Genomic DNA, 19,278 nt, shown 5'->3' with positions numbered 1-19,278 from the left:
ACTTTATCTTTTTTAACTTCATTTTAACCTTTTCTATAAGTAAAAACTCCCATCTCTAAAATGTTTTCAAACTATTTAATAGTTAACAGTTCATAGAATCATAGAATCATAGAATTGTTTCATATTTAATAGTTAACAGTTCATATTACTTAACAATCTATGTATAACATGGTTGGCTAAATGACAAAGTGGCTCATGCTCCTATTTGCTAAAATACCAAAATCCTTTTTTACAACAATTTGTAAGGATGTGTAATTAAAAGCATTTTCTGATATTTTATGTGAATTTTGCATTTTCCTAAGCAAACAATTGATGTATGATGAAACTTAGCCCACATGGTTGCATTTAGCAGTGTTTAGTACCCATGTTTGTTAATACACAGTATCTTTTAAGTAAGCTTATAAAATAATTGTTAAAACAACAAGGAGTCCCGTGGCACCTTAAAGACTAACAGATTTATTTGGGCATAAGCTTTCATGGGTAAAAAACCTCACTTCAGATGCAATACAGACTAACACGGCTACCCCCTGATACATGACACCATGCAAAATGATTGTTGTAACTAAAGACAGGAGATGCAATTTAACCATTGTAGAACAGATTTATTTACTGCATACACCGTGTTAGTTCTAACAAAAATGATTTGCTGACTATTAATAATGGAAATGCTCGAGGCCAAAGCAAGTTTGATATAACCCAGTTTCACCTATAACGCTGTAAGATTTTTTGGCTCCCAAGGACTGCGTTAAATCGAGGTAGAGGTGTATTTACATCTATGCAGACATGCAGCACTCCTGTAACAGACGAATCCTGAAAGCATGTTAAAACAATGTTAAATGGAGGCTTTTGCTTAAATGGAATGTTAAAATGGACAGAAAAGTTGCCAGCTGGCGTGTTGAGAAAAGCTGATCATTATGGCTCCCATCTGGCTGACCAGCAGCCCCATTCTAGGAAGTAAGAGAGTGGGTGGAGATAGGAAAGTTGGGTCTGAGAAGGAAGAAAAGGAGCTAGACACAGGGGCTGGGACTTACTCCTTTTCTGTGTCAGCCATTGGACAGTCAGAGAAACCCAGTCCAAAGGAGGAGGTCAGGGCAAATGAAGATTTAGAACAGCTCTGTACAGAAAGAAAAGCCTGGCTGGGGAAGTTAAGGAAGTTACTGTATACAAATGTTTGTCTCTTCTCAGGCAATTTTCTGTGCCCATGTATCCCACTCTTCCATCTAGAGGGCAACATATGAAACATGGACCTTGTTAAAGAGATGTTATTTTTCTGAGATAATTTCAAAGCTTGGCTCAATAACAAACTTCAGGAGTCTCACGGGGAAGGGAAGTGCACAAAAGGTTAACAGTGAGTGCTTGGAGTCACCTCAGATGTGCAAATTGTGTTGTCATCCTTGGTGAAATCCCAGGAGAGATGGAAACAGCAACTAGGAAGAAATTCACAGAAAGTAATTAGAAGCTGGTGCAGAATGTCTGAGGACAGCTTGGCTTGAAAAAAAATGGCAGCACCGATACATTACTTGAAGTTTCAGTTAGTCTTTGTTTGGGAGTACAGGCCTTAGAGTTTTCTCTCTGAAACCATAAAAAACCTCTTTCTACATTTCTGTGCTTCTTCTTCTGAAACTTAGAATGATGAAGTAATTTCTGTTCACTTGGGGATTTCTACCTTTCTAGTCACTGGTATCTGAGCCCCTTCTTTCCAGCGGTGGGGTAGAGATGGGTGAATAGGCTGAATTGCACCCCATCCCAATCCACCCACACCAACCAGGGCTTGCATATTGCAGATTCCCAAATGTGTATCAAAAGGTCACCTTTGTCCACCCCAGTGAGTAGTATTGAGACTTACAGCTTGTTGGTGGCCTAGCCTCTAGAGGGTGACGTGAACACTCACTGCTGAGCAGGTGTGACTTTCTATCCAGTAGACAGTAGTAGTGAACAGGGCTCATGGTAAGGAATAGGTACAATATATCACATTACATCATATGCCAACTTGCCTGACCCTTGTGTTGATGAGCACTTCCTGATGCAAATTATGCCATTGAAATCAAGGGTCTGTTTGTGTAAGAGCTCATTAATGTGAGCAAGGGTGGCACAATCAGAGTAAAATTCAAACAAATACATAGTTCTTTTATTTTCATATAGTGACAGAATACAATAAATCCAAGAAACTTTTTTTTTAAATTTCAAGTTACTCTGTTATTTCCTTAGCTAACATAGAATGCACACCTGAAAGATTAGGAACTTTCAGTCATCGTTCAAAATAGGGAGACATCTCCCAATCAGACAACCATGGAACTACTTCCTTCCTGCTTGATTAACAGCAATAAAAGTTATTCGATCTTCCCTGGGTGGTTTCTGTAAGTGTCCTAGTTTATATTCCTCCTTCACTGGACAAAAAATGATAAATGTTGTTAATCTGTAGGACACAAGGACACAACATGAATATAAACTAAGAAACATCCCATTTGAGTAGGATTTTTGAGCCGTGTCTTCTGGAGTGCAATTCACAACACTGGTGCAAAGTGCACATAGACACAGGCTTTGTACAGATGACAATGAAGGGTTGGTGCATGCAGGCCATGGCTGCCACTTCTACCCTATGGCTCATGGACTGTTGTAGTAAACAAGGTGTCTTCACACTCCCATAAATAAGCAGGGTTTGTGCCAGGGGATCTATACAATAGGTGGACCCAGTGGTCATGTCACTCCCACTGTCCTACCCCCAATGTATCACTGTCATCCCTGAGATAGGCCAGGGGAGAAGTTTGCCAGAGGAAAAATGCCAGCTCCTCTGTCTGCAGAGGGGTTGTGCTTTGCAGCTTGTGTGCCAGCTGAGGGATTTGTGTGTGTCAGGATGTAGCTCCTGGGGCTCTAATCCATAGCCCAGCACCTGCCTGGATAGCTGAGTGGCTCCGGGATGTGCATGGGAAAGGAATTCCCCCACGGTAGGCTGTGAATTGGCTGTGGAGCTACCATCCAAATAAATTTGTTAGTCTCTAAGGTGCCACAACTCCTCATTGTTTTCACCTCCTCTCTAGTGCACTGCTTCTGTAAGGGGTGGGGAAATGTTGAGGATATTCTGTTCAGGGCTGGCTCACAACATTTTGGCACCTGAGGCGTGGAGCTCAAATTATGCCCCCATATCCCCTTGCTTGGGCCAAAACTTTGAAAGGTCTCAATTCTGCCTTCTTCCAGTTCTACTCCTCTCATGGTACTGCTCTGCTACCTACCCCAGTAAAGGAGAACTAACAACTTAAAATGCCTTGTTCAAAAATGTTAAGTAACACTTAACTTTCAAATGCCTGAACAGCAAATATAACTTTTCTTGTCTGCATAGTAAACACTGGCATTTTTATCTGTTTGAATAATCAAAGTGGTGCTTTCCATGCCTTCTTGGTTGCAAAGATTTGAACTGCTCCCTGAAAGTCCACAGTCTGGGCCAGCACATGCTCTAGTGAGATAGTTGCAAGGCCGACCAGCCTCTCCTGTGTCATTGTGGAGCATAGATGTGTTTTTATTAACTTCAGCTTGGAGAAGCTGCATTCCTCACTGACAACTGTTACAGGAAGTGTTAGAAATATGTGCAGAGCAACAAAAGCATTTGGAAAGAGGGTGGTCATCTTATTTGTGCAAATATATTCCAGAACAGCCTTTGGAGTTGATCCTGCTGAAATGTATCTTGAAAGGGCTTTCAGTTCATCACCTAAATCACGCGCATCAATATCGCGCATGTCATCATGTGTTAATGCTGTCTCTAGTGCCCTGCATTGCTGGTGTAGGTCTTCTTCAGGTATAGTGAGGAGTTTTGGAATATCATACAACATCCCAAATATACTGCTGTATCCCTTGAGCTGCATGAAACGTTCTTCAACTGACTGTATTGCACAATATAGCACCTGGTTAAAGAATTCAACTTTGAATTGTTGTTTGGGGTCTCTTATGGGATTATCCCGTGCCTCATAATCAAAATGTTGTCTTCTTCAGTAACTCTTGTATTCTTGAATGGGTGGGAAAATAGCTTCATTGTGAAGTTCCTCTGCCAACTTCTGTGCACTCTTCAGAACATTTTGAAATCCCTCTTCTGATCGGTAAGACTGTAGGTATGACTTTGCTTTGTCCAGTTGTTCCATTGCTCCAGATATATCAAGGTCAACACCTTGGAGTCTCTTGCTTACAACATTTATTTCAAACAGTGTGTTATGTCACAACACTAAGCTGCACAGAAATTTGAAGTGATGTATGTTTCTGGTGATTCCATTTCTCTCTGCCACTGTTCTCCCACAAACTGTTCCTGTCATAGCGTTATCCTCCATAATGGCAAATATGGCATCATCTATCTTCTCAATTTGGTGTTTGATAGGCTTTATCGCCTCCACTCGACTTTTCCATTGTGTGGCACTCAATGGTTTTAGTGTCAGAGAGGATGTTCCCAGAGGTTGCTTCAAAATTTGCCATCGATGAGTTGATGCAGAGAAAAATACATAGATGATTTGAATTACATTAAGAAATTCAGCAACCTCACTAGAAGCTGATGCTGCATCACTGATCACCAAGTTCAATGAATGAGAACTGCATGGGACAAAAAAAGCTCGAGGGTTTAACTCTCGGATCTGTGTCTGCACTCCTCTGTTCTTTCCTCTCATGTTGGCACCATTATCGTAGCCCTAACTTCTCACGTCAGCTATCGCAATTCCCGTATCTTCCAGCTTTTTAAGAAGCATATTTGTCATACCAGCCCTGTAGCATCATCAATGTCAATAAATTCTAGAAAATGCTCTTTGACAGTCACCATTGCAGGGACATTTTCACTAGGTTCTGTTGTTGTTGTTGTTGTTAGAAAATGCACCATTAAAGTAATTTGTTTCGTATGGCTGATGTCAGGTGTGCAATCCAGAATAACAGAGTAATATCTTGCTGATTTCACACTTGCCACAATTTTCTGTTTGACTTTTGTTCCCAGTAACTGTATGATCTTATTTTTGAATTGTTTTTCCAAGGTAGTGGTGTGTGTACATTTCTTGGATGGTGACTCTTCTTAGATGCTCCTGGAGTACAGCATCAAACTCAGCCATCAGCTTCACAATTTTAAGGAAGTCTCCATTGTTTGGCACATACAGCTGATCTGAAGTGCCACGCAGTGCTAGGTTTTGGGTAGCAAGCATTCTCACAATGGCAATGAGCCTTTTCAGAACATTTTGCAAGTAAAGAGACTCTGATGCAATCTTCTGTTGATGCTGATCATCTATGGTGGCCTTTAACCTTAGTCTCATCTCAAGCTCTTTCCACCTATGAAATGCTCTCTGGTGATTTGCTGCCTTCTCATGGCATGCCAGATTTCTAGCCAGATATGTCCAGTCCTTTGTTCTTGTAGAACCCAATGTGGCTGGAACATTAGGCTGGAAGAGTTTGCAACAAAAACAGTATGCAGCATTCTGGGTTTTTGAATACATAAGCCATGGCTTCTCTGCTTTGTCACCATTGGGGATTTCACGCCAGTAATGTGTTGGATGGAGCCTTCTATTTTCATTGTCTTTGGGGAACATGAAGATTTTCACTTTCTGTGGCCCATGCAGTACAAGGAAGTCCCTCAGGCTACTGCTCAAGTGGGTCCACAGTCCTGGATCATCTAGACTTAAGGAACTAAACTCAGCAGCAGCTGTTTCTTGTGCCTCCACCACACTCTTCTCTGATCTACACTTTTCTTCAGGAATGTGCATGGTTACATCCCTTTGAGATGGAGATGTGGGTGCTGCAGTAGCTGCCAGGTCACCTGCACTCTGACTAACTGGAAGATCAGGCATTTCCTCACCACTCACATCCTCACTGGGGCTGGAAGGCTCACTGTGAACATTTGTGTCTATGTATCTCAGGAGAGCTCCTTCCTGCTTAGATAGAAAAGCTTCCTTTACTTTCTTTCTTTTTCTGAATGCTGCCCCAGAGGGGTGTTTTCTTCTTTCACTCATGACTGCTGTTCTGTGCCAGCTATAGTGGCTCTCAACACTCAATTGAAGGGGACAGAAAAGCAGGCTGGTAGCAGGGGCTGAGTGAGGGAAGATATCAGCATCTTAAGGGCCTAACTGGCTCCTACTACTTCAGTTGACTGCCTGTTCTCCTCAAGTGGGTTCAAGGAAGCAGCAGGAAACAGGAAGCTCCCTGAGAAGCTGGTTTTAATCCTGGGGGTGCTAGAGAGCTACATAAGAGACTCCTCTTCCTCCTCTCTCTCCCTGCAGCTCCTGCTGCTTTCTGTTATTCCCTCTCCCCTTTTCTCCTGCCTGCCTGTTATGGCTCTTGTGCCCCCTTTCCTCCAGCACAGCACTCCACCATCTCTGTGCATCTAGAGCAGAGAGAATACATATGCACCAGCAGCAGACATAATTTCCTACACTCTGGGTCCTACTGGCGCGCCCCCGCCCCAATCTGGCACCTGAGGCAGCCGCCTCAGTTTGCCTCATGGTCAGCCCTGATCCTGTTCCTCCCTCTCCTATCTGCCCCCAGCCACTATCTGATTCCTTTGTTATGGCTTGCAGGCATCTCTGCACAGAGGTCTATGTTGCCCAGATGTGGTGTCGTGATATCTGGGATTGCTGTTTTTCTTAAGCAGGAGGCGATCTTGCACAGCATATTGGACTGGGAGTCAGGAGACCGACCTGGGCTCCATTGACAGCTCTGTCCCTGAACCGGCGGTGTGACCTTGAGCACCTCTTCCTCGGTTTCCTCTCCCATCCTTTGTGTCTTGCCAGTTTAGCTCGTTAGGACAGACTCTTTCACTATGTTTGTACAGCGGCAAGCCCTAACCTTGCCTGGAGGGTCCAGGGGCCGCTGAAATACAAATAATACTTAATTAAGGAAAACAGCTACAAACTACAGACCCCAACAAACAAGCTGCCACGGTTTGTCATGGATTTGTCTCCCTTGTTTACCAAGGACCACACCCTGCCGGGTTCTCCATACAGAGCAGAGAGGCAGCGAGTGACTGAATAGAGGAAAGGACGGCCCCGTGATTAGGGTACTAGCTTGGGGCTTAGGAGATCAGGGCCCAGTTTCCTGCTCAGCCACAAACTGCCTGTGTGGCCTTGAGCAAGTCCCATACTTGATCTGTGCATCAGTTCCTCACCTGTACAATGGGGCGCTGCCCTCCCTCACAGGGATGTTTTGAGGATAAATACACTAAAGATTGTGAGGCGCTTGCATGCTGCAGTAATGGGGCCCTGTAAGTACCTAAGACAATTCTACACAGACTAATATTCTGTGCCATCTCATTACAAAAGATGTGCACCCCTATTTCAGTGTCCATGTCCCCTACCATGCTAATGGTTCTACATTGGTTCTACCGTCAGGGGCCATCCGGGCCCTTGTAAAAGTAGACAAGACCTTCCACCCAGGGAGTAAAATCCCTGCCTCTTGTTTGTCAAAGCACCACATCAATATTTAATATTGTAAATTGAAAATGATGTTATCACCATGTATTTCTATAAAATGGAAAGCTATCTTAGAATGAGATTTCTCTTCATAAAAAATCAGCCCTCTTGATGAATCTGGTATTGACATTTAAACATCATGATGTCCCTTTAGGAATCTGTGATGTTTTTAGGCAATTTCATACTGTTTAATTTACATTTATTTTTAGCAGGAGGAAGGGAACTGCTTTTTTCTAAACAAGGATAAAAAAAATCATTCATCCATTCTGATGATAGATGATCTTTCTATTTTCATTATACTTTTATGAGATGAGCTTATTAAAATATGAAAATAAAGCCAAGCCAATCCACCATGTTAAATAAAATGCACCACTGCTTTTTTACTATCTATACAGAGATGTTTTCCCATCATGCTACCTGGCTTTTTAAATTAAATGTCAAATACCATTTTGGCCCCCAGAGGCTTGAGCTTTGGGGCAAAGTCCAGACTTGTTGAGTACAGACTTATATTTATCTTAATTCTGATTATATATCTAATTATGGTAACTGTAAAATGAATAAATCTTTCATTTTAATTTTGAACCATTCAGGTCTAGACTGAAAGGAATTTCACTTCTTTGTGTAGCCATTAGGAGAGCAACAGAGGCCATAATATATATATATATATATATATTGACAGGGTCAGGCCAGATGGCTACAAGAGAGTGGTCGAAGGTAGATACATTAGCTCCAGGTTAAGCAGGTCCCTTTCCCCTGGGTAAGATAACAGAGACTATTCCAGAACACTCAGGAAATTTCTAGAACTAATTAAGGCAGGCAGGCTAATTAGGACACCTGTAGCCAATTGGGAAGTTACTAGAATTAATTAAGGCTAATCAGGACACCTGGTATAAAAAGGCTCTCAGCGCAGTTAGTGAGGTGTGCGTAAGGAGCTGGGAGTGAGACGACGTGCTGCTGGAAGACTGAGGAGTACAAGCGTTAACAGACATCAGGAGGAAGGTCCTGTGGTGAGGACAAAGAAGGTGTTGGGAGGAGGCCATGGGGAAGTAGCCCAGGGAATTGTAGCTGTCGTGTAGCTGTTTAGGAAGGCACTCTAGACAGCAGCAGTCCACAGGTCCCTGGGCTGGAACCCGGGTAGAGGGCGGGTCCGGGTTCCACACAAAACCTCTCAACTCCTGATCCAACACAGGAAGATCTCTGAGGCTAGCAAAATCTGCCAATAAGCGCAGGACCCACCAAGGTAGAGGAGGAACTTTGTCACAATACATATATATATATATATACACACATATGAAAAGGGGTGTGTTCAGCTAGAGATATAAACATCTTCTGTGGAACCAAAAGGCTATGGAATCGCTCTTTCTCTCAGGTACTTCTATGCCCCCCATCATGCTAGCCTGTGAGCATCTGACAATCTTTAATATAGTTATTCTCACAACACCCCTGCGAGCCAGGGAAGTGCTATTACCTTCATTTTACCAATGGGGAGTGAAGGCACCGACAGACTAAATGATTTGCCCAAGGTCACACAGGAAGTCTGTGGGGGCAGCAAGGACTTGAGTCCTGATCCAACTGCTGGACCATCTTTCCTCTCCATTTGACACGATTTTCTCCTGCTAAGAGCTGGATTGGTACTCAATTATTTTTGGGAATAAATAATAGTTTTGGTCCCACCTCAGTTTCCTTTCAATGTGACTTGACTTGACCAAGGTCATCCAGTAAGTCAGAGAGGGAAGTGAAGTTATACTACTTGTCCATGGTCACACACAGCTGGGAATAGGGACTGGGAATTGTGACTTAGTCTGCTGTCCAACCACCTGATTCCACCCTGTCCTTTTAAGTCTGTTGGAAGATTTTCATTGGAACAGTCAATTCTAGGGCAAGAGACTCATCTGGTGTAAATTGGCCTAGCTCAGTTAGCTTTTATGAAGCTATGCTGAGTTACACCAGCTGAGGATCTCAGCCCCAGAACCTCATTTTATAGTTTGCATCTACCCCTGCCAAAGGGCTCATTGGATCCAGAAAACCATTATCAGATAATACCTCTTGGAGAAAACAGAATGACATTATTCTGGCACTATCAGTCTTAACGTGATGTGCTGTAATTTATTGTGTCAAGGACAGTATATTTCGAATACGTTAACTTTAAATTGCCACTTAATGCAATTAGTGCAGTGTTGCTAATATAGTTAACACTTTTATTGGTAATTATATAGTCTCTAATACAATACATATAATGGGTTATTAATGCAGTAATTTATTAGCATCAAGTAAAGCTGCAGCAGAGCAATAAACCTGGCTTTATTGCTGCAATGTAGCATTCCAGTGCACTTAGGTTTTTTACACAGAGATTCAATAAATTCCTTACACTGACACTACAAGCTACTGCTGTGTTCTGCCTAACCTGATAAAAAGATAGGATTCAGCACCCTTTTGATGATCTTGATGTCCCTCTGCCAGTAATGTGGATTGATAATTTTCTCTGTTCATCCCCCAACCCTCCCCTTGACAGATGCACCAGGTCTCCCTCTAACTGACGAAGATTCCTGTCTGTGAGAATGATCTTTAAATGCCTTCAGTTCAAGGACTCCGTAGACTGTCTCTTTCAACTAATATGAGGTACCAAAATAGTGAAATTTAATGAGATAGAACAACCAAATTGATTGTCTAGAAAAAAGTACCTAAGAGAATAGTTAAGGTGCTGTGTCAATCACTTTGTCTTAGCAGCTTGTAAGCTGCCATCATCTTGTGACACTATGGAATGACATGAACATACCTTGTGCCAGGGACTCATATTTATACCTTTGGTTTAACAGGCAGGCAGACAAGTAGCGTTGAAGGTTGTGGAATCCTTTGTTAAGGTCCCAGAATATAGCTTGTGGTCTTGTATTTTTTAATATTAATATACCAATTTGAAACAACAGTTGATGTTATTTTTGCAACAAATGGAACAGGGAGTTTAGATGAGTTTGGATGCACTTAAACTTGGCCAGGAAATTGAATTGTCACCAAATTCCTGAGAAAGTTATCTTCGAGGAATACAATTGTGACCCCCTTTTCTTTTTTTCCTTTGTGGATCACGTTTAAGATGTAAATTTCATCAGGCAAAGTACTTGTTCATATTCTAATCCATCCAGCAAAATGAGGTCTACTCATGACACAGTTATATGGGCCAACTGCCTGGTTTGTTCAAGCTACTTTGCACTATCTAGCGATGTGGCGAAAGAGAAAGGCAGGTCTGCAGTTGTTTGTCACCAGAGTGGCCTAAAGCAGCTGGATTGTACTGGAGAATGCAGCCCAATAACTATGAGCCTGAGTTCAATGGGAATCTTGCCTGAGTAAGAACTGAATGACCAGGTCCAGACTGTTGCTTCATCCACTGACAGAAAAAACAGACTCCTCTCTGATTTTTTTTGTGCACATTCCAGAATGATAATTCAATGTAGTAAGTGAGGTGTGGAAGCCTCTAACCACTTACCAAGCTATCATCTGAGGTGCTCATGCTATGACATCCCATTTTTCATATGAAGAGAAGGGGCCTGGCTGCAAGGAATTCTGAATGAGGGGTTGTTGGCCTAGGAACTTGTTTCTCTCCTTATGGTCCACTGGAGTTCATATCTCGTGATGTTCGAGACATGTTGCAAGACCAATTTGTCTTCCCAAGTTCTTCCTCTAGAGGTGGGAGACTGAGTGGCTGGGGATGGAAGGCTGGGATGGGATTGGGGAGATTTTTTTCCATGTTTGGTCACGCTGTTTGTTTTGTTAGGATCAGGGAAGAGGCTTCAGCTGTAGGGACAGCATGGGAGGAAACATGGGAGTGCTTGTGAGAGGTGTTTATACAAAAGAGGAGTGAGGAAGTGGAGTTAACAATGCGCAAGCGGGGGAGTAGCCAGTGTTGGCAAGACAAGAACATTGTGAGGCCATGGAGGTCAGAAAGGAGATGTGGAGCCATGTAAATGTATTATTGATCTGACATTTCTTTTGTAAAATGTTGGTCGTGCCACTTTGCAATGCCATTTAAAATCTGCTATGCTACAGGGTTGGCATTTCAAATACCTAGCAATAATAACAATAACAGATTGAATTTCTAAAGTGCCTCCCATGCAGAAGGATCTAATGGCACTGTCAGTTTCTCAGGTGTAACCAAAATGAGAGTGAGCGACTCAAATGATGTTTCAGATTCCCTCAAAATAGGCATCACCTGCAGGGATAATGAAGTGTCAGGGACTGGGTTAGACAAGCTCATAACCAGTCTCATAAAGGGATTACTTTAAACGAGAATGTGGAGCTCTCCATGGCAAATGCTACACACCTGCTTCCTCAAAATGAACCTTGTAATTGAATTTTCGGCTCTTCTCGGCTCCTTTTTTAATCTTTCCCCATCTCTGAGTTGTAGCTGTGGCCCCGGTCTCAATTTGAGCCATCTGTTCCATTTCTAATATTAACATCCTGCATCATACTGTGTACGATGCCCCGAAAAAGTGATAAGATCACTTCCTCCTCGGAGCAAACCTTACATTTCAACAAAAGGTTCATCTGTCACTTAAAACCAACACCATCCCACACACACGCACCTGTCACATTAGAATATTTATTAATAATCAAGCCTTCATGTGTTTGACAGGCCAAAGAAAATTAACAAATCTATGTGAAGAAACCTAAAGAAGGTGAGTGAAAGAGAGAGAGAGAGGGAGAGAGAGTCAACATTTCTTCTAAGAATTACGGTGCTCACGGTAGTCCATTGTAGCAAGCAATGCATTTTTTAAAATAAGGATTTTCTTTTGATTTAACTCCTTGGGTACCCTGTAATGTACTGCCAGGCTCCAAACCGAGTGGCATTTGTATAACCCGAGAGAGGTACATGCTAAGCCATTTCAGAAACATTGTAGGCACCGATATGGTACCTAAAACCATATTGATCTGGTTGTGACTAGTGTGTAGCAAGTAAAGGATTAAAATTCTGGCACTAGGTCCTCAATGTAGGCTCTTTGGGCCAAGGACCATGTCTTATTTTGGCTTTGCCTCTTGTGGGTGCTGCGGTAAACATATATATAACCGCACATGCACACGCAGGCACACACAAAATACATTAAAAGAGCACTGTTAAGGTCACAAAGTCCAGCACTCAGGTTAGGAAATGTCAGAATAGAGGTTACCTGTGGAACCTTAATTCTGTCTCCTTGTGCATATACATTATAATGCAGTCTTTAATTACATGACCGCTTACTGTTGTACTGTTGGAACTAAGGCACAGAAAGATTTAGGTCAAAAGCATCCGCTAAGTTTGGTTGCCCACTTTGAGATGGCTAGGACCTGATTTTTCAGAGTACTTAGCATTACCTAGCACTTTATATGTTGAGAGCACAGGTTCCATTGACTTCAGTTGTGGCGGTGAGTGCAAAGAACTCACATTGGGCACCCAGAAAATGAGGCGCACACAGTGACCACCTGTGAAAAAGGTTAGGTTTAAGTGACTTGCTTAGCATCACACATAAGAGGCAGGGATAGAATCCAGTGCAGCATTCAACGGTCTTAACAATCAGACCCTCCTTTCTCTTCACTACCCACCTTCCAACTTCTGCAACAAATGAAGGCAGAAGTCCTACAGACAAAAGCCTCCTTCACTACCCAACCCTGATTTATCTCCAGAGCAGGGCCCTCTTGTGCACTGCTTGAGACAAGAGTTTTGTGGAAAAATTAGTAGGTATCATTGAGGCCTCTGTGTTCCTAGCCATCACCCCCATCACCCCTGCTCTGATCCAGTTGTGAATCCAAACTTTTGCCTAACAGTAAAATTGTCAAAATGACACAGTGACTTAGGAGCCTAGGTCCAATTTTCAAAAGTTAATTGGGAGTCTAAGTCCCATTGGTACCTAAGTCTCTTTTGAAACTAGGACTTAGGCTCCCAAGCCACATACACACTTTTGAAAGTGTTACCCCAAATCTGAACCACATCCAGAACTGAACACTATCTCGTTGGCCCATCTCCACTGAATGTAACAACCAATGCATCTCCTCAGATTTAAGTCAGATTCATATTTATGCTGTACTGTGTCCATGATTTTAAAATGTATATCAGTTGGATCTAGATTTTTCTCCTTAATTAAGAAATCATGTTGGCTGCCGTTTTACAGAATGTGATTTACTCACCTGGGAAAGATGAAATGTATCACAACAAACTAGGGAAATGCAACCTAGATGGTGCTATTATAAGGTGGGTGCATAACTGGTTGGAAAATCATTCCCAGAGAGTAGTTATCAGTGGTTCACAGTCATGCTGGAAGGGCATATTGAGTGGGGTCCCACAGGGATTGGTTCTGGGTCCAGTTCTGTTCAATATCTTCATCAGTGATTTAGATAATGGCATAAAGAGTACATTTATAAAGTTTACGGATGATACCAAGATGGGAGGAGTTGCAAGTGCTTTGGAGGATAGGATTAAAATTCAAAATGATCTGGACAAACTGGAGAAATGGTCTGAAGTAAATAGGATGAAATTATCAGGTGCACACATAAAATGGGAAATGACTGCCTAGGAAGGAGTACTGCAGAAAGGGATCTGGGGATCATTGTGGATCACAAGCTAAATATGAGTCAACAGTGTAACACTGTTGCAAAAAAAGTGAACATCATTCTGGGATGTATCAGCAAGAGTGTTGTAAGTGAGACATGAGAAGTAATTCTTCCGCTCTACTCCATGCTGAATAGGCCTCAGCTGGAGTATTGTGTCCAGTTCTGGGCGCCACATTTCAGGAAAGATGTAGACAAATTGGAGAAAGTCCAGAGAAGAGCAACAAAAATGATTAAACATGACCTATGAGGGAAGATTGAAAAAAATGGGATTGTTCAGTCTCGAAAAGAGAAGTCTGAGAGGGGACATAACAGTTTTCAAGTAATAAAAGGTTGTTACAAGAAGGAGGGAGAAAAATTGTTCTTTCTAACCTCTGAGGATAGGGCAAGAAGCAATGGGCTTAAACTGCACCAAGGGAGGTTTAGATTGGACATTAGGAAAAACTTCCTAACTGTCAGGGTGGTTAAGCACTGGAATAAATTGCCAGGGAGGTTGTGGAATCTCCATCATTGTAGATTTTTAAGAGCAGGTTAGACAAATACCGGTCAGGGATGGTCTAGATAATACTTAGTCCTGCCATGAGTGCAGAGGACTGGACTAGACCTCCTGAGGTCCTTTCCAGTGCTATGATTCTATGATCATTTTACAGAGCCTAGATTGGTGGAGGGTTGAGACAGAGCTACCTCCATGACTGCAGTTTCCCTTTAGATCGGAGTGACTGCATTTGTCCTTATGCACATTACCCCCTTCACAGAGTAGTTCCAGAGAAAAGCAGTTTTGTTCCCTTGGATCCACCAGTAGCCTTAGGCCTTGGCTACACTGGCGCTCTACAGCGCTGCAACTTTCTCGCTCAGGGGTGTGAAAAAACACCCCCCCGAGCGCAGCAAGATACAGTGCTATAAAGCGCCAGTGTAAACAGAGCACAGCTCCCAGCGCTGTAAACTAATCCCCTCAGGGAGGTGGAGTACCTGCAGTGCTGGGAGAGCTCTCTCCCAGCGCTGGCGCACTCGCACTTCGCGCTGCAGCGCTTTGGAGTTTAGAGTGTAGCCAAGCCCTTAGCTACATGATAAACAGTAGGAAAAAGTATCAAAGGGGAAGCCATGTTAGTCTGGATCTGTAAAAAGCGACAAAGAGTCCTGTGGCACCTTATAGACGAACAGACCTATTGGAGCATAAGCTTTCGTGAGTGAATACCCACTTTGTCACATGCATGTGGTGGAAATTTCCAGGGGAAGGTATAAATATGCAGGCAAGAATCAGTCTAGAGATAATGAGGTTAGTTCAGTCTGGGAGGAGGAGGCCCCCTTCTAGCAGTTGAGGTGTGAACACCAAGGGAGGAGAAACTGCTTTTGTAGTTGGCAAGCCATTCACAGTCTTTGTTTAATCCTGAGTTGATGGTGTCAAATTTGCAAATGAACTGAAGTTCAGCAGTTTCTCTTTGGAGTAGGAAAAAGAAAACTTTGCTAGCTGGTAAAATAGGGAAGAGACATCAGGCATCTATTCACACCTCACTCCTACCACAGGTATGTTCCACAGTGTCTGCCAGGCCTGAGCGATGTGGAGCTACACATTAAACTGAAGTTACAGGTTGTTTTTAGTGCCCCATACCAAAAGGCTTTAATGCAGAAATACACTGTGTCAAAATAAAGCATCACTGGAATTTAAAAATAACGTACTCGTTACAGAACTGAACAAGACTGTCAAAATACGATGGGACAGATTCTCAGCTGGCATAATTTAATGCTGTGTGAAGATATGCTCCTATATTTACAGTAGATCCCTTTTGTCAGCTTCTGTAGTGCAGCACAAAATGCACAGATCTGAAAATTGCATATTTAAAGAAAGGGGGCCTTCTGGGGATGAGCTCTTGCCTCATGGGGACCCCCCAAAATGTGACACTCGGAACATGCCTAGGGGTAGCTCAGTTATAGCAACTTGTTTTCAGAGCCCTGCATGGGCCTGGCCCAAGCTCTCAGAGGGACCACCTCACTCTGTGTGATCATGACTTCTTGTGACAGCTGTGGTGTTCTGCAGGAACAATGGAACTGCCAGCTTTGAGAGTGAGACTTATGCATGTTGAAGACAGCTTTCCTGATGCCTGAACCAGTACTGCAAAATTCACTTCCATTAGACCATCCATGAGTCTCACTGCTTTCAGACTGAAATGTCAGATCCATCCCTTTCTTCCTCCTCATCTATCTATTTCAAAGGATTTGGTCCAAAGGAGCTAAAAAAGCCTAATGCAATAATTGCTGTCTAAGAAACTTCTTCAAAATGTCTGCAAGTTGATTAAAACTTTAATGTTATTTTCAAATCTCGTTCAGAGACTTAGAAATACAATTAATATTTTGTAAAGTTAACAAAGGTGATGAGACCCTTAGGAAACAACGGAAATGAGGGGTAGTTGGAAAAAAGGCAAAAGCTCACTGTGTTTATAGAATTACTGAGAGGACTGGAAGAGGGATTACTGCAAGAGACAGAGCGCAAGGACTCAATCATACTGGTGATTAGATACCATGATGATGGCTGTGGTATAAGAACCTAAAAATAATAGACCATTTTTTTGTTCTGTGTTCATACAGCACCAAACACAATGAGGGCCTGATCCATGACTAGGGCTCCTATGTGCTACGGAAATGCAAATAATTCATGATAAGAAGAACAGAGGTTGTGAAATTTTTGGTGCACTTGAACCCATCTCTGATTTAATACATATTCTCTGTCTCTCCCATACATTAAAATATAGATAAGTAACTACTTCAAACCACAGTTCCTGGTCCAGGCACTTGATGCAATATAAACAGTCCATGGTTCAAGTACTGCTCCACCTGGGGACAGAGATCTGTCTGCCTACAGAGAGCTATTTTCAGGATCTGGGGTCCCCACATATTATAAACAAATAATAATTGACTCTAAATAAATTCATCACATGTGGTTTGGAACCAAGATGATGTTAGTCATTAACCTCAGCTGTCAGTTACCAGATGACGAACACTTGGTATAGCATTGATGCGGGCAGCTGATTGACAGGTAAGTCTAGCACATCCAGGCAAGGACATTCAGTCTTCCTGAGGAGTTCTGGTTGTTGGAGGATGCAGGAAGAATTTTCTGAATATTATTGGTTACAAAAAGAGTCTATTGGCTAATGAAAAACAGCCCTTTTTCAGAATAAATATTTTTTGGACCAAGAGAAGGGAACTTGAAATAAAATAGCATCCATCCATCCACCCTGGCATTTATAAAAGGAAACCCAGTGAGGGCTGGTCTGTACAGTTTCATGTACCCATGTTACTATGCTGGTTAGTGGTGTGATATTTTTACTGAAATAGTTATACCACTGTATCTAAATCCACATTAGGGGGTAGAGCGGAGTGAAATTCAGAATTTCCATCCTGCAAGAAATTTCAACATTTGCTGAAATTTCTAATTTGCAGAAAGGAAATGCTGAAACATTTCTATTTAGAAATTTTGAGATATTTCATTTCAATATTTTTGATTTAAACAAAAGTAAAATTGAAAAGTTGTTTTGGTTTATTGAACTGACTTGATACACTTAGCTTTGAGACCATTCAATATTAAACTACATTTTTGTAGAGTGACACATTGCCCCATGGGAGCTGTAGTTTGACATTCTCATGTCTATCTTTACCTCAGTGGGCCAGGTTCCCTGGCTGGACTATATCTCCCATGATGTGCCTGGAGTCACGTGACTCCTAGGATGTACCACACTGCTTACTCAGAGGAAAATCCACATTGAATTATGGGAGATGTATCCTCCAGAGATCCTGACCCATAGACAAGAATAGGGGCCCAAACTAGCACTCCCATAAGGCAATGTTTTTACTATACTGTGAGTGTGGCTGCCATCACCACTGACCATGGCAGTCTTTCTCAAGCCCAATGAATCTTTAATTAGTTATGCAAAGTGGAACAGCTCCAACAGGAGACATTGAGACACAATGAGACAATAGCCTTGTGTTTAGAACACTTCCCTGATGTATAGGAGACCTTGATTCAAATCCCTACTTCAGCCAGTTTATCCCAGACCTGAGAAACCTCCCTGGTGAAGGTTTTGTAAAATTTGGTTCTTTCCCATGAACGCTTTCAGTGATGAATCATCATTTTATGACCCCCAAAAAGTGTAATTGGAAAATTCTTGCACAGCTCTAATTAATATCAATGTCTATTAAAACACATCATTTTGCAGGGAAAGACACACTAGCTTTTAACAAGTGAACAGTATTAACTCCATGATATTTAACAATTTTATCAAAAAGGTGAATAATGTTTTGTTTGATCAGAATATTCAGGCTGGCATTTAAAGAGATCATGAGACATGAAGCATGGCAATAATGTGAATCTGAGGTTTTTAAGAAACAAAATTGACTGGTTTTAGTGTGTTCTGTGCACCTATCATCTGAAAAGAGTAATCCAGTTATGATTTGTTTAGTTTTAATATTCCAAAGCACTGACTGGAGGAATTAAGGTACAATGAATATAACTTTAATATAATTTTAACTGTCTAGAAAAAATAAAAATACATTTAAACAATGCGATGGTACCCTAATAGCTCTGAAATAGCTCTTATTTGGCAAAAGTACTGACAACTAATTGGCATTAACTAACTTAGCTACTATAATTGTACTCAAGGGAAATCACTACACCAGTACTACATTTCTAACAATATGCCCCATAACATTTCTTAATGAAGATTACTGTTAAATCATCTTTTGGAATATTCTTTTTTTCTGAAAAACTAAATAGTTTAGAATAATAAAAAAAACCTTCTCACAAATTACATCCTGTATGTCCATCTTTCTGTAGAAGTGGCCTTAGCAACGTAAGGACTGGCACTTGGCAGGTTGAACTTCAGCAGGCTCATTTGAGCAATGGTCTCAAATTGCAGAGGGGGAGGTCTAGGTTGGATATTAGGAAACACTATTTCACTAGGAAGGTGGTGAAGCACTGGAATGGGTTACCTAGGGAGGTGGTGGAATCTCGTTCCTTAGAGGTTTTTAAAGCCTGGCTTGACAAAGCCCTGGCTGGGATGATTTAGTTGGTGTTGGTCCTGCTTTGAGCAGGGTTTGGACTAGATGACCTCCTGAGGTCTCTTCCAACCCTGATATTCTATAAGGAAGTAGTGAGGCCATTGGCCTTGGGATTCAAGAGACCCAGGTTGAATTCCCTGATCCATCACAGATTTCCTAGGTGACCTTAAGCTAGTTGCTTAGTCTCTCTCTGCCAGTTCCCTGTTTGTTTTTTTTTAAATAATGGAGATATACCTATCTC

At 42.0% G+C, this 19,278-nt stretch overlaps 1 long non-coding RNA gene across 4 annotated transcripts in view; it reads left to right on the top strand.

The window, feature by feature from the left end:
* The window catches only part of LOC120395465, a 96,118-nt gene that overhangs the window by 54,226 nt on the left and 22,614 nt on the right, over positions 1-19,278 (top strand). For all 4 annotated transcript variants that reach the window (XR_005592643.1, XR_005592642.1, XR_005592645.1 and 1 more), the window contains one exon: positions 9,931-10,037. This is a non-coding gene — a long non-coding RNA (uncharacterized LOC120395465). The remainder of the gene's footprint in view (positions 1-9,930; positions 10,038-19,278) is intronic.

The sequence above is a fragment of the Mauremys reevesii genome, linkage group 1 (assembly GCF_016161935.1).
Source record: "Mauremys reevesii isolate NIE-2019 linkage group 1, ASM1616193v1, whole genome shotgun sequence".
Lineage (NCBI taxonomy): Eukaryota > Metazoa > Chordata > Testudines > Geoemydidae > Mauremys > Mauremys reevesii.
This window is presented reverse-complemented; position numbering and strand designations above follow the sequence as displayed.